At 38.2% G+C, this 13,366-nt stretch overlaps 1 pseudogene; it reads right to left on the reverse strand.

The window, feature by feature from the left end:
- Positions 1 to 552: 552 nt before the first annotated feature.
- LOC143891114 (eukaryotic translation initiation factor 4B1-like) lies at positions 553 to 13,004 on the reverse strand (annotated as a pseudogene).
- Between the last annotated feature and the right edge of the window lie 362 nt (positions 13,005 to 13,366).

Below are 13,366 nucleotides of genomic sequence, written 5' to 3' on the forward strand. Positions count from 1 at the left end.
TTGGTTCTGACCGTTTAACTACGCTAAAGAACTAACCATGACTGGAATTATCTGCAATTACACAAGACTGATCACTCTGTTGCAGACGCTACAATAAATCAGACATGCATCCATGAGAAAGTTGCAACTTGCGACTGCACGCTTTGAGTCTACATCAAGTCAATTGGGGTTTAGAAGTGAATCAAGAACAAGGATACTGAGAGGCTGCTTGCCTTTCCATGGGAAAAAAATGCAATTTTACAACTTATCAAAGAAGCAATAAATTAGAGAGGTTCTCCCGTATCCCACATCTCTCGCCGCTTTTTCAAGTGCAAAACCAAAATAGAGGAAAAGAAAAAATAAAACAGTCAGCATTATTCTTTTTTTGGTGTCGAATCCCAATGAATCCACACCAATAATAGCTTCACCATCTTTCCCTGGACTTGGGCCTGCAAAATCACACGCATTTCAGGACCATCTTGTACAAAATGTATGCTAAAGAAGAAGAAAAAATGACAATGTTAGTGTTTTTTTTCAAATTTATCTGTTTGTCAATATACAGCTTCATATGCATAGGCCTAAACTCTGTCCAATGCATGAGAATACCAGACTACTAATGATTTTCAAAAAGAAAATGATATCTGCATTCCCTTGTATCTGCATTTCCTTCTTTTAATAATGGGACACTTTGTGAAAGCAACACTGATTAGTAATGTGGGAGTGATCTCACCAAAACAATAGAAATGCAGATATCATTTCCCTTCCAACTTAATATATCCACATGCATCAATAGCAGATCTATCTGCACTGTAAATCTATGTTGAGATATGAGTTTGCTTTCCACTAAAATGATAATCATTCTCCAAGAAAAAAACAAACTAGTAATGAAACACAGCTGTCTAGTTCCCTGTTGCCGAGAAACCCTCTTTCCTTGCCGCCTTGAAAGGCTCTTCTGTCATCTCCAGATCTGGTCCAAGTATCTCCTGCTCCACGGGCTCGAGACCTATCCGTGAACTCCGTACTTCTAGACTCCTCTGACAAGCCAGACTGAGAGGGCGGCCTCTCAGGAAGGCCAAAAACTCTACCTGCTCCAGAATTTTGTCATCCAACTCTTGCGTCAGTAGCTCCAGGTCCCTTTCTTTGCTAAATATTTGCTCATGTAGACTAATGCTCTCCCCAGCAGGTCCTGTTGTAGATTCCCCTTTCACGTTCACCTCGGCTTCATTTGCCAATTCCTTCTTTAGCAGTTGTATCTCTTCTTTCAGCATCTTTTCCTCCTCTGTCTCAGGTCTGAAGACTTAGACATCCAGAAAGAAATCAATAATAAAGATTAATGAAAAAGAAACTTTGACCAAAAATGTGTGATATAAAATAAGTTTATAGAACTGCATAAGACCCATGTGCATGCTACATTCATGTCTTGCATTTAGACATGTGCAGGCACATAAATAACACTACTCCATGCATCAGGAGGATGGTGACCAAAGACCATTCATCTGGTCACCCAACCATGTGACCATGTACAGTGCCTGCTCCCACAAAGATCCCAACTGTTGATCAATGCCTGCAAAAATCAACAATCAGGAAAGTTCATAAAGGAACCCTTATTTGGTCAAGTAGCAAGGATCATCCATTCGTTTGGGGATATGGCATTGTCCACTGCCCCCATGATGGCCGACCAGATGAACACAGATCCTATAACCCCAGACACATGCATGTGTTAATGGCTAGGAAGTGACAATTATTAGGAGAGTCAAACAACCGAAATATTTTTGTTCCCATCCCCACTGAAACACATCGAAATTGAAATTCGTATCGTAACCAAAACCTAAGTGTATTGGTAGTATATCATACTAGTGTTAGAGGAATTAGGTCAAGCAAGAGGTTGCTTGAAGCATTACACCGAAGGTATCTAATTTGGAATACCAAGTTTGTTGCCTCCAGCCCCTATATATATATATATATATATATATATATATATATATATATATACACACACACACACACACACACACTAGAGTTATAAGAGGTTAATGAGCTCCAGCCCATATGGGCTCACTACACCTGATCCATTACCTATTGGGCTTATTTTAGAACATATACTAGGGTTATACCATACACATGTATACCCAACAATCTCCTCCTTATGTTCTACGTATAGCATAATCCAATAGATAAATAGTGTGATGTTCAAACAAAATATTGAATCATCTACATCACCATATCATAAAAGATCTATAATCCAACTGAAAACACGAATACTTTTATGATTAACCAAGAGTTTGAGATACAATCTAAACTCAACCAAAGGCAGTTTCACATATAAGTGAACCCCACTGAATTTAGAGGAATTCATTCATGGGGTATAATTCTCATCGATATCCAAAATAAAGTTTCACAAACAAGTGAACTCTATACATACTGAAATGAAAGCATAGTCTCCATGACTTTAGAAGATTTACTTATCAAGTAAGTCATCCTCATCAAAGTTCAAATCAAGACAAGCTCCTCCTTTCTCGCCAATCCCTGTGAATTATCAAATATGGATTTCATGAAAATGAATCCAACCAATTGTGAAAACATGAAAGTATCTAGTTCTACCTGAAGAAGAACTTAGTACAATTCCTTAATTCACGAAAGTATCTAATTCTACCTGAAGAAGAACTTAGTGCAATTTCAAAATGGCTGAAAAAGTATCAATATCACTCTCACCATAAGCATCATTGTCAAGTTTTAATAAAGAACAAGACCTAAACAACTTCTTTTGCAAATATAGACACCCCATTTTGACCGAACTCCTATATATCTTGTTTGAGCAAAATCCTATCAAATCAAAGATTTAAGGTCCCAAATTGCTCCCTAGGGTAGGTTAAGGTCTTAGCTAGGTCCCTCTAAAATTTTGTCGAAATCCGTCGAGGTTTGACTAGCAAACGAGTGTGGTTCGTGAGATAGTGTATATATAGTGTAGCAGAAGGGGAGTGATTTATCCTGTTTGGGGGCTGTCCAATTAGTTTTTTTTAGTAAGGGGATTTTCCCAGACAACTAAGGAGCACTAATTTGTTCTCGTAATTTTCATTAAACTCTTTTCTCATGGACCACCCAGCTCTTCCAAAACAAAGTACAAACATACACAAGGGGGGATGTCCTGCAAACTAAAGGGGGCGAAACATTATTGAAAACATCTATAAAAGGCATCAAAGGCTCATTTGTGAGGGATCTAAATCTTTCCCCAAATTTTTAGAGAGAGAGAGAGAGAGAGAGAGAGAAAATGAGAGTTTAAGAGAGACAAAGTGGATCTCAAACCCCAACCCATCTTCTCCGACAAGATCTGGCCGGAATCCGGCCAAGCTCTGGTCAGTTCTTCTTTCCTAAGCTACCTATGTCTTTTGCAAGTTCTTTCTCTCCTATGGCTGATTTATAGCTTCTATTCCTTAGATCCCCCATTTCAAACCCTAATTCCTCATCTTCCTTGAGATACTTGCCGGAATCTAGCAATCCTCCATGAAATCCGGCCAATTTCCATTGAATGTGACATTAGATCCGGCCTCTACTACATCATAGCCATCTTATTTCTCTTCCTTTTGTCTCATCAGCCCTACTTCAGCTTCTAAATTTTCAGACTGGCATAGAGAAAGTTGCAGAGGAAAAAGGAAAATCTGTAAAGAAAAGGAAGAGAAGAAAAGGAAGAGAAGAGTTCGGTCTAGCTTTCCAGCAAAGAGGGGAGAGGATATTCGTGATTCAAAACTCACACATCTTTTTGTGAAAAAGAACTCAGCAAAGGAGCTCAGAAGACATCTACATTCAAGTATAAAAAGAGAGCAGCAGAGAATGAGTTGCAGAGACCCAAAGCTCGCTTCCCCAATTAAAATTCCGGCCAAATTTCTGCAATTGTATTCATGGCCAACAACTCAAATCTTCGGATTTTGGATTCGGCACAAATTGATCGGATCATTGACAAGAGCTTTGGTTGGGTAAAAACATGAAGAGATCTGTAAGAGAGGTAAAACAAAGGAAATAATCTTAATCTTCTCCGGTTTCCATTGGCGGAATCCGGCGAGTAGTCGTCTTGGTTTCAGTCATCACAATCGCCATCTCCAATCTACTATCTTTTATTGGAGAAGAAATCGATGGTGTCCAACAAAAGTTCAGCTCTCAAGGGTTCAACCACTTTTCCAGGTAAGTATTTCTTATAATCTCTTTTAAAAAAAATACTACGAAAAATTATTAAAAAAATGCAAAGTTTTGTCTAAATTGTGAATAAAGGGTAATGATTTGAAAATTATAAAAAAGGTGTTGTCAGGTGAGAGAAGATGGCTTTTAGGACAAATATACCCCTCCTACCTCTTTTTTCCCTCCACCTTTTTTACCTATCCCTATACACTTATTACCTTCTCACCTACCACCTTCTTCTTCTTCAAGGCTTTTCTAACTTGGAAAACTCCATGAGAGGGTTTTGAAGGTTGCCATTTACCTACCACCTTCTTCTTCCTCAAGGCTTTATGGAAGGTTGTTGAAGCTTGCCATTGCCATTGTAGTTTTGGAAAAAAAACTCCATTGCCAACGTTTCCAAGCTCCATTACCATTGTAGTGTTGAAAAAAAAATCCATTTGCAACGTGATAAAGCTCCATTGCCATTGTACTTTTGGAAAAAAGCCCATTGCCATTGTAGTTTGGAAAAAAAATCCATTGCTTATTTGGGTGATAAACATAGCTTCGGTTAGGTTTAACATCTTCTCTTCATGTTTTCATGTTTTTTGTGCTTTGATTTTTTCACCCTATTTATGAGACTCTTTGTTTGGTTGCCATGTTTATCTTGACCTCTCTTTATCTCTCTCTATGTATACAATCATGTTTGGTTACATGTTAGAACCTAGTGGTTCCGGGGTATAAAATGTGGTTCCCTAGTGGTTTTGGGGTATAAAATGTCGTTCCCTAGTGGTCTCGGGGTATAAAATGTGGTTCCCTAGTTGTTTTGAGGTATAAAACGTGGTTCACTAGTGGTTGTTGTGTATAAAATGTGGTTCCCTAGTGGTTCCGGGGTATAAAATGTGGTTCCCTAATGGTTCCGAGGTATAAAATGTTGTTCCCTAGTGGTTCCGGGGTATAAAATGTGGTTCTCTAATGGTTCTGGGGTATAAAATGTTGTTCCTTAGTGGTTCCAGAGTAGAAAATGTGGTTCCATAGTAGTTCCGAGGTATAAAATGTGGTTCCCTAGTGGTTCCGGGGTATAAAATGTGGTTCCTTAGTGGTTCCGGGGTATAAAATGTGGTTCCCTAGTGGTTCCGGAGTAGAAAATGTGGTTCCCTAGTGGTTCCGGGGTATAAAATGTGGTTCCGTAGTGGGTCCGGGGTAGAAAATGTGGTTCCGTAGTGGTTGCGGGTTATCAAATGTGGTTCCCTAGTGGTTCCGAAGTAGAAAATGTGGTTCCCTAGTGGTTGCGGGTTATCAAATGTGGTTCCCTAGTGGTTCTGAAGTATAAAATGTGGTTCCGTAGTGGTTCCGGGGTATAAAATATGGTTCCCTAGTGGTTCCGGGGTAGAAAATGTGGTTCCCTAGTGGTTCCGGGGTATAAAATGTGGTTCCCTAGTGGTTCCGGGGTATAAAATGTGGTTCCCTAGTGCTTCTGAGGTATAAAATGTGGTTCCCTAGTGGTTCCGGAGTATAGAATGTGGTTCCCTAGTGGTTTCGAGGTAGAAAATGTGGTTCGCTAGTGGTTCTAAGGTATTAATTGCGGTCCTGTAATGGTTTTGGGGTATAAAATATGGTTCTGTAGTGGTTCCGAGGTATAAAATGTGGTTCCCCAGTGGTTCCGACGTATAAAATGTGGTTCCGTAGTGGTTCCGGGGTATAAAATGTGGTTCCCTAGTGATTCTGAGGTATAAAATGTGGTTCCCTAGTGGTTTCGTGGTATAAAATTTGCTTCCCTAGTGGTTCCGGGGGTAGAAAATGTAGTTCCCTAGTGGTTCCGAGGCATAAAATGTGGTTCGGTAGGGGTTCCAGAGTAGAGAATGTGGTTCCCTAGTGGCTCTGGGGTATAAAATGTGGTTCCCTAGTGGTTCTGGAGTATAGAATGTGGTTCCGTAGTGGTTCTGAGGTATAAAGTGTGGTTTCCTAGTGGTTCCGGGGTATAAAATGTGGTTCCCTTGTAGTTCCGGGGTTGAAAATATGGTTCCCTAGTTGTTCCGGAGTAGAAAATGTGATTCCCTAGTGGTTCCGAGATAGAAAATATGGTTCCGTAGTGGTTCCGGGGTATAAAATGTGGTTCCCTAGTGGTTCCGGGGTATAAAATGTAGTTCCCTAGTGGTTCCGGGGTATAAAATGTGGTTCCCTAGTGGTTCAGAGGTAGAAAATGTGGTTCCTTAGTGGTTCTGAGGTATTAAATGTGGTTCCGTAATGGTTCCGGGGTATAAAATGTGGTTCCGTAGTGGTTTCGAGGTATAAAACGTGGTTCCCTAGTGGTTCCGGCGTATAAAATGTGGTTCTGTAGTGGTTCCGGGGTGTAAAATGTGGTTCCGTAGTGGTTTCGGGGTATAAAAGTGGTTCCTTAGTGGTTCCGGGGTATAAAATTTGGTTCCCTAGTGGTTCTAAGGTATAAAATGTGTTTCCCTAGTGGTTCCGGGGTATAAAATGTGGTTCCCTAGTTGTTCTGGGGTATAAAATGTGGTTCCCTAGTGGTTCCGAGGTATAAAATGTGTTTTCCTATGGTTCCGGGGTAGAAAATGTGTTTCCCTAGTGGTTCCGGGGTAGAAAATGTGGTTCCCTAGTGGTTCCGGGATATAAAATGTGGTTCCCTTGTGGTTCCGAGGAATAAAATGTGGTTCCCTAGTGGTGCCGGGGTAGAAAATGTGGTTCCCACGCCGGGCCTGTACCTGCCGGGTCGACCCGTGGGTCACGTGGAATTTTGCCGTATTTTTTAAGATGTTTTTGGGAAATGTTATCCGCACTACCGTATTTTGATGAGGACACTCCTCACTTTATTAAAGTACGGTATGGCCCGCACCATAGGATGATCCAAACTGTCCATTAGATGGGCCACAGCCTAAATATGTTGTGCCCCAAAAAGCATATTCGTAGGTTGATCCTAAGCCTCTGATCAGAATGTTAGAGGGTTGGTCCTAACCCTCTATAGATCGGAGGGTTAGGATCAACCTATGGAAATGATTTTTGGGACACAACCTATTTAGGCCGTGGCCCATCTAATGGACGCTTTGTATCATCCTATGCAGGGGGCCATACTGTACTTTTAATTAAGTGAGGAGTGCCCTCATCAAAATACAGTAGTGTGGATAACATTTCCCTTTTTTTTTAATAGGAATTTGCTAGCCACCTTCGCCGAGGCAACTTCTCGGCTTGTGGCCCATCCTTTGATGCAAAGATTGGGGGTGCAAAGGTGGCTAGCAAAAACATAATTGCAAAAAATAGTAATCATTACGGATTTGTGGCTGAAGTGCTAAGTTTTAAATGAAAAATTACGAAAAATGGAAGCAAAGTAGTAAAATTACGAAAAAATACCAAAAGGATGCACTAACATATGACAATTACCGAACTACAAAGTCCGACTGTCTTCCGTCGGAAGTCCGAACGTTTGTTCGAAAGTCCGAACAAACATTCGGACTTCCGAATGGAACCAGTATTTTGGTTACGTATACTGGCTTCCATTCAGAAGTCCGTAGTTTTGTTCGGACTTCCGACGGAAGCCAGTAGAGTAGGGATAATTCCAAAGATTTATATTTTCAAATTGAGTAATAATTCCAAGGATAATAGGGATATACATTGTGATCTTAGTGTCATGCACAACCATAAATTGAAGCTTGATTTTAATGTTTTTGAATCCAAAAATGCAAAAAAATGGATTTATCTTGAAAATGGGGAAAACAACAAAATTCAGTTTTCAGCTCAAAATTTATTTTTTTTGCATTTTGTAACACTGCTTTAATAAATTTATCATGAATAAACCCTCATGAATACCAAATCCTGTTGTAAATGGCAACTTTCAAAACCCTTCCATGGAGTTTTCCACGTTAGAAAAGTCTTGAGGAAGAAGAAGGTGGTAGGTGACAAGGTAATAAGTGCATAGGGATAGGTGCAAAAAGGTGGAGAGAAAAAAGAGGTAGGAGGGGTATATTTGTCCTAAAAGCCATATTCTCTCACCTGACAACACATTTTTTATAAATTTCAAATCACTGCCCTTTATTCACAATTTAGACAAAACTTTGCATTTTTTTAATAATTTTTCCAAAATACTATTGTGGTTTCTAATATTATAAGCTAAAGGCCTGCTACTTTGATTTAACATGATAGGTTTGTCATGAGTGAGTTTACAATTGACTCACCAGGTTGAAATCATTCTAAAAATTGCATAGAGTACTGTTAGGCATATTTAATTCAAAATGCAACAGGTTATATACTATTCAAGTGATTTGAATCATTCGTTTCTTGGCCTCATAGCAAGAAAAAGCATGCCCAGTCAATTTTCTCTATAAGATAATTTTGACCCTATGATTTCCTAGGATTTAAACCATGCAATTATGTGATGAAATGCCCCTCAACCCTATGATTGTGACCATAATGAAATAATCATAAACTGGGCAGTTAGGGTCGTCTTATAGAGAAGGTTTTCTGGGTTTGTGTTTAAATTCAATAAAAGAATGAACGATCTGGATTGCCAAATAAGGTAGTTTTGCTATTTTCCAATCATGTGAGTATATTCTTGAAATGATCAAATAATTCTCATGTTCTTTAACTTGGTGAAGTTGCTCAAGGAAAATGGTGTTTATAATTCCCAAATCTTCTATTATCCTTAAATATCCAAGACCCAATTACCTCCTTGTATATGTTAGTAAACAGCCCTCACTCTCTTGCTATTTGCATGCCCTCATACCCTCTTGATAATGGCAGCCCTCATACAAACCTTGATAATTGCAACCTCATCTCCTTGATATTGACACTACCAAAGTCGGATATTTGCACAAGTTCACCTTGCTTAATCGATTCCAATTAGTTTATTCTTTATGGGGTCACTTTTGAGAAACCATAATGGCTATCCACGAGGGTTATGCTAATAATGTGTACCCTGTAGGTTTTTTTTATGGTTTTTTATGCTCAAGGTCTAAGGGTCTCACAAAATTATTTATGAAACAATTAGCATGTAGTAGAATATCAGTTATGTTTGTTTGGATACTTTTAACCTAGACCTATTTTAAATCTTAGTCATGGTTTGTAAATGTTAATTCGATGTTCAGTTTGTTTTGGAAGCTAGTCTTTTCATACTGTTAAATATAGGGTATAATTAACATAAATAATAAAGTGTAGAGTTGGTTAGATTATTTGTGAAAAAAAAATGATAAAGATTATCTTTTAGTGGGACGTTTGTAAATATTATTATTTACTTTGAGTAGTATTGCATAGACATGTAATATGATTGCTATATGAGGCCTGTGGAATTTTCTTATTTGGTACTAGTATAATATGCCTGTGTATAGGATGAAATTAGTGGTCATTTTTTTTAAAGTTACACCAGATGTTTATACAATTCAATTTTGTTCATTCTTTTATTGTTAGGTTGTAAAGAAATATTTATTATTAATTTAAGATGGTTGAGTTTTATGAAAAATGATAAGATTGTTAAAAGCTCTTTTGAAATGACACAACGAAGTTACTTGTTAGTTTAGACATGAGTGATTCATGTAATATTAGTCTCTTTTTCTTTTTCCTTATTAAGAAATTAAAGTAGTATTTTGAGTTTATCCTCTTATCATCGTGAGGGCGATGAAGGCGTTAGCCCAAGCCCATCCTTAGGGGACTTGCTCGGTCCAAGTAGCTCTCCCCTCTTTTGTTATAAGACTAACCTAGTCTTTTAGACAAGAACCTTGTACCTTGAAACCACTAGTTCTTCATTGCTAGGGCAATGAAAGATTTATCTAAAACCCACCATTTAGAGAAATAAGCTATGTCTCAACAAAAAAATCAAACCCCTTTTAGGAGACAAGCTATGTCTTGTGTAGAAATGTCACACCCTTTAGAGAGACATGCTTTGTCTCATAGAAAGTCACACCCTTTAGAGAGACATGATTTGTCTCATAGCAAGCTTTGTCCTTGAGTCAACCCATAGGTCTCATAAGCTGTAACCCTACTAAGTAAAGACCAACTCGGTCTATTAGTGGCCTAATCTTTTAATCATTGCAAGGGCATTGATAAGGATACTTGGAGCCCACCTCTGTGTCTAGGAGACCTGCCCAGTCTCACTAGCACCCTTCTTTATCTCCTTCTCTTTTAGAAGACATGCCTTGTCTCATTAGCACCTCTCTTAGAGTCACCACTTTAGGAGTCAGTCCATTAGCTTTAGGAGTCAGTCCTCTTGTTCAGGAGTCTGTCCTATCATCATAGGGGTTAGGATTCTGTCTAACTTCTCATCAAATCATGTGATTTTATCCAATCCAAAAAGGTATAGGACGTTGTCCAACCCTTGCAGAGATGTGATCGAGATGTGATCCCATCCAGCCCCCTCGTAAAGTATAGGATTGTGTCCAACCTTTGCGGGATATCAGGAGTACCCTTATGATGATATGATGCTGTCCTCTTGAGTCAAAAACATCTGAAAATATTTTAAAATCCAAAACATCTCAAAAGTCTTGAGTCATTAGTGTGGATCAACGATTAAACCCTTTAAACGAAGATATCAAAGCCAATTAAGATATTAAAATGTTTTGTTATCGATGATTTAATGGGATAATTTCGACGGATCTCATTCGTCCTGCCTTGATCCGTAACTTTTCACTGGATTTTTGCTTAATAAAAGTGACCCAATGTTTAATCCAAATTTGAGATCGACCTTGATTGATATTAATTTGAATAAATGATCACAAATTCTTAGTAAAGAAAGACACCCATGTTGAAAATCAGCCCTTGATCTGACGATTTACGAAAATCGGGTCTCATAATAGAATCAGGGTCTAGGCTGTGAAGTGACCCTAGCTTATTTTGTCCCGATTGATGATCCGTAAAGTCAGATCGAGATATTAATACCTTAAAACATATAAATCCATGATAGAGGGACTCTTGCATGGATTTAACACTCTAAGTCACCAATCAGGGCATTTTTCCAATTTTTCGGATCTAATCGTCTTACCAGGTACATCTCTTTATTATTTTGGTTTTCAGGGAATGTGAGGATGCATATTTTACCAATGAAATTCCACGGATCAATATATTAGGTTATTGTTGGTTAAAGTGTAGCAAAATGAGGGTGTCTACAGATGCCCCTCTTTGGTAAAGGTTACTTAGTAACCGCATGCCAAAGCTAAAGAGACATTCTCATTTTGCGGAACTTTAACTGACAATAAGCCAATTCAGATGGACGATGTGATGTTTCAATTTGTATTTCTATGGCAATTTTAATGAAATATTTCAAACAAAACAACCGATACCCCCCAATGCAATGCAATCCAAAATGCAAACTAATGCATAATTTTTGTGATTTTTATTATTTTTCATGCAACATGCTTTTCTATCCTAATAATGCAAGATGGGATGATAAAAGTGTGGGTGAAAGTTACAGATGATTGAAAATATGATGATAGGAGACCTAATCTAGAGACCATAGCTTGGTAATCTAGGATAGAATTTTTTTGAAAATCTGGTAGTCCTAATCTAGACACCATAGTCAGGTAATCTAGAATATGATTTTTTCTGGAAAATCTAGACACCATAACCAGGTAATCTTAGAATAGGGTTTTTCTGGAAGCTGGTAGACCTAATCTAAACACCATAGCCAGGTAATTTAGAATAGGATTTTTATGGAAGCTGGAAGACCTAATCTAAACACCATAGCCTGGTAATTTAGAATAGAATTTTTCTGGAAGCTGGTAGACCTAATCTAAACACCATAGCCTGATAATTTAGAATAGGATTTTTCTGGAAGCTGGTAGACCTAATCTAAACACCATAGCCTGGTAATTTGGAATAGGATTTTTCTGGAAGCTGGTAGACCTAATCTAAACAACATAGCTTGATAATTTAGAATAGGATTTTTCTGGAAGCTGGTAGACCTAATCTAAACACCATAGCCTGATAATTTAGAATAGAATTTTTCTGGAAGCTGGTAGACCTAATCTAAACACCATAGCCTGGTAATTTGGAATATGATTTTTCTGGAAGCTGGTAGACCTAATCTAAACACCATAGCCTGGTAATTTAGAATAGGATTTTTCTGGAAGCTGGTAGACCTAATCTAAACAACATAGCCTGATAATTTAGAATAGGATTTTTCTGGAAGCTGGTAGACCTAATCTAAACACCATAGCCTGATAATTTAGAATAGGATTTTTCTGGAAGCTGGTAGACCTAATCTAAACACCATAGCCTGGTAATTTGGAATAGGATTTTTCTGGAAGCGACCAACAAGGCCTCACATAAGGTGAGACAGTCTTGACCATGATTTTCTCAGCTGGATGTCTGAAGAGTATTTGAATGAAATGAGTATGGATTGTAAACTTGAAAGCTCTGGGTAGCTGGAATGATTTATGAATGAAATAGGATAATGGATTTTTGAACTTTTTGAAAAAATGTGATTGTGATGGAGATGAAAATCGAGATGGATTGAGATTAGGATGAATTGAAACTGGTGGAAGAAAGATTAGGATGTAAGGATATTGATGGGGCTTGATGGAATTGAGACTAGGTGTTTGGAAAACCTGGGAGTTGAAAAACTTTTTCTTATAAAGGAGCTCTGTCTCTGGGGATACGGATATTCCATTTTCTTTGACAAGAAAGGACAATCAGCAAACTGGACCTGATGAACTTATGAGTAAAAGAAGGTTTGAATTGAATGTAATGCTCACAACTCCTGAGGGTAGCTCTCTTTAACCATTACATCTGAGATTCTTCCAAGCCTGAGATGAGTTTTGGTTGCACGGTATTCTTCCAAAAGTCTTCACTTCTGAATTCTCTTTTAAACTAGCTTTGCTTAAACTGGCTTCTCTCACTTGTCTCTTGAAGTCTTCAGAATCAATCTGGCTCTGATGCATTTGCAAGTAAAAGTGATACCTTACCTCTTCACCGAAACAGTTGCAACCTTATGACACGAGGACGACAATCAACTTGCATTAAAGTGAACAATTGGCAAAAGACACTATTTGAGAAACTGAGAGATTCTGAAAAAGAATAGACTTGAATGGACTGATCGGAATAAAAGACAGTGATGCTTCTGACTTTTTTAATGTTTTTGTTTTTGCTAAGTCTTGCCTTTCAGAGAATAATTTATCGATTGGTAAACATTTGAACATTTTCTTTAAAACAGTAGTACTTCATGGACATTATCACCGCTCCTTGGATTGCTTGATTTTCATGCCCCTAGTTCCAAGAATTACAAGTATTCTTGCCTGACTCT

This window comes from Tasmannia lanceolata, unplaced genomic scaffold (genome assembly GCF_043159265.1).
Source record: "Tasmannia lanceolata isolate RefF3 unplaced genomic scaffold, GAP_Taslan_0.1 ptg000013l, whole genome shotgun sequence".
NCBI lineage: Eukaryota > Viridiplantae > Streptophyta > Magnoliopsida > Canellales > Winteraceae > Tasmannia > Tasmannia lanceolata.